The following is a 3,427-nucleotide window of genomic DNA, read 5'->3' on the forward strand; positions in this document are numbered from 1 at the left end:
ATTGTTGATCAGATAAAAGTAGAGTAATTTGTTGTAAATCTCAGGAGTTAGTGTTGGAGCATATTCAGACTATACTTATTACTAGTCCAATGTCTCCGATGCGGTTGTAGGCTACTGCTTGAAGAGCAGAAATGTTAGCTTTTGTTCGACCTGATCATCAACTAATCAGAAGGAAGGATATAATTCCTACCCCTTCTCAGCCAATAAATAGTTGTAGAAGGTTATTTGCAGAGATAAAGGTGATTATTGTAATTAAAAATAGAAGAAGATATTTAAAAAATTTGTCTACAAGTCGTTCTTTTTCTATATATCATTGTGAGAATTCTATAATGCTTCAGGTGATTACTAAGGCGATTGGGGTAAAAATAGCGGTATATTTGTCGATTTTAAAAGATGGGGCAATATTAAATAGGGTTCAGTCTATCCAGGGTTTTAGTGTAAGAGTGGTCTCTATATTTTCGTTTAAGTAAATAGTTAATGGGATTAGACTAATAAATATAGAGGTTTTAACTAGTTTAGTTGTAAGAATTATAGATGGTTTTGGTATAATGATAGGGGGAAGAAGGATAATAATTGTAAGTAGTGCTCCGGAGTTTATAATTAGGGTTAGATAGTTAGAATTCATTAGCTTCTACTTGGACTTGCACCAAGATTGGTGGCACCTAAGGCCAGCGGATTTCTGCTTATCCTTTAGAAGCTCGAGAGGACTGTGGAGTTGAACCTCAGGGGAAAGAATTAGCAGTTCTTAGTGCTGCCTTGCTCCTCTCGGCAGGCAGAGGGGTTTTAACCTTCATTATTAGACTCACAATCTAATGTTTTATTTAAACTATGCGTGCCTCTAATTATAATAGTGCTTGGATTGGCAATAAGAAGAATGACAGGGGCTATATGTATAAGTATTAGAAGATGTTCTCGGGTGGTACTAGGATTAACTGGAGCATGTTTATTAGGGTGTTCATGTTGTGTTATAATAAGCATATTTAGTGAGAAAAGAGCAGTTAATGTCATGCTTAGGCCTAGTGGGATAATAGTTCAATTTGATCAGCTAAATAAGGAGGTGATGATTAGAATTTCTGCTATAAAGTTTGGGAATGGGGGTAGGGCTATATTAGCAAATGTTATTATAAGTCATCAGAATGATATTAGAGGAAATAGGGCTTGTAGGCCTCGGTTTATAAAGATTGAACGTGTGTGAGTACGCTCATATGTGATATTAGCAAGACAAAATAAGCCTGATGACACTAATCCGTGTGCAATTATTATTGCAAGAGCTCCAGATCATGCTCAGGGTGTTATTGTGAAAATTCCAGCTACAACTAAGCCTATATGGCTGACAGATGAGTAGGCAATTATAGATTTTAGGTCTGTTTGTCGTAAACAAATTGAACTAGTCACAATTATTCCTCATATAGCAATAATTATAAAAGGGATAGCCAAGTCTTTAGTTAGGGGGATAAATAATGATGACATGCGAATTATGCCATAGCCTCCTAGTTTTAATAGAATTGCGGCTAAGACCATAGAGCCTGCAATTGGAGCTTCTACGTGAGCTTTTGGTAATCATAAGTGGAAGATATAAAGAGGTATTTTAATCAAAAAGGCTAAAAAGCAGGCAACTCATCACAAGGCTTCAGATCATGGTGTGTTTGAGAGTAGCGAGAGATCTGAAAGGGGGATGATGTATGTTGATAGGGAGTTTAAGTGGGTTTGAATCATAATGAGGGCAAGAAGTAGGGGGAGAGAGGCAGATAAGGTATAGAAAAGGAAATATAGACCAGCTGTGAGCCGTTCTTTCTGGTTTCCTCAGCGGGTAATAATTAAAAGGGTGGGGATTAGGGTAGTTTCAAAGGCAATATAAAATATTAGCAGGTTGGAGGCCCCAAAAGTAATACATAGAAGGACTTGAAGGAGGATAAGTAAAGAGATTATTGTTTTTTGTCGTGTGATTGGCTCAGTTTTTATGTGTGCTTGGCTAGCTATAATGGTTAGGGGTAGTAGTCAGCAAGAGAGTATAATTAGTGGGCATGAAAATTGGTCAATGCTTAAGAGGGAGTTGGTTGAATTATGCTCAGTTATGTCTGTGCTTAATGTGAGTGTTGTCAAAGTTGCAATTAAAAAGCTGAAGAAGGTTGTAGCAGTTCATAACATGCTTTTTTTGTTAATTAAAAAGGTTATTGGAATTAATATAATTGAGGGGATGATGAGTTTTAGCATTTTAATAGATTTAGGGCTTTTAATTGGTCGGTGTTATGAGTACGAGCTGTTGCAATTATTAAAGATAGTCCCATGCCAGCTTCACAGGCTGAAAAGGTTAAAATAATAAGTGGTGCTGCTATTATTGGAAGTGACGTATTGTTTAAGGCTCATAGTGCTGTAGAGACATATAGTGCTAGGGCTATGCTTTCTAAGGTAAGTAGAAGAGAAAGAAGGTGTTTTCGTTGCAGGGATAGGCCTAATAGGGCTAGGAAGAAAGATGTAAAAATTAATGTCAGGGGCATGTGAGAGTAGGTGTTCCTGAAAGTTCAGGATTAATTGAGCCGAAATCAATTGTCTTAATTAGACTAAACCCCAATAAACTATTCTGCTCAATCAAGTCCTCCTTGTAATCATTCATAGATTAGGCCTAATGTAAGAAGAATGACAAATAGGGAAGCTCAAAGAAGGGTTAATTCCGGGTGAGAAATGTTTGTTGCTCATGGAGATGGGAGAAGAAGAGCAATTTCTAAATCGAATAGTAAAAATAGAATAGCTACTAGAAAGAATCGAAGGGAGAATGGTAGGCGGGCAGATCCTTGTGGGTCGAAGCCGCATTCGTAGGGGGAAAGTTTTTCACTATCAGGTTTTATAATCGGCAGTCAAAATGCTAGTAGGGCTAAAATAGACGATAGTGTTAGAGTTAGGGTAATTATAACTATGAAGGAGTTCATATGCCTTTTCTTGGGTTTATACCAGGTTTGGTTGGTTGGAGGCCAACTATATTAAGTGTATTAAAAAGGCAGGTTAGGTTAAGAGCCTCATCAGTAGATCGAGATATACAAGAATAGTCAAACAACATCTACAAAGTGTCAGTATCAAGCAGCGGCTTCGAAACCGAAGTGATGTTTAGAGGTAAAATGATATTGTATGTGTCGTACTAGGCATGTAAGTAGAAATAGGGAGCCAATAATTACATGTAAGCCGTGGAAACCTGTTGCGACGAAAAAAGTAGAGCCGTATACGCTGTCTGCTATTGTAAATGGGGTTTCATAGTATTCTATAGCTTGAAGGGCTGTGAAGTAAAGTCCAAGCAGAACTGTCAGGGCTAGAGCTTGAGTTGCTTCTGTTCGGTTTTTTTCAGTAATACTATGGTGGGCTCAGGTTACGGATACTCCGGAGGCAAGTAGAACTGCAGTATTTAATAGTGGTACTTCAAATGGGTTCAGTGGGG

This window comes from Lampetra planeri, unplaced genomic scaffold (genome assembly GCF_965212315.1).
Source record: "Lampetra planeri unplaced genomic scaffold, kcLamPlan1.2.h2 scaffold_1656, whole genome shotgun sequence".
Lineage (NCBI taxonomy): Eukaryota > Metazoa > Chordata > Hyperoartia > Petromyzontiformes > Petromyzontidae > Lampetra > Lampetra planeri.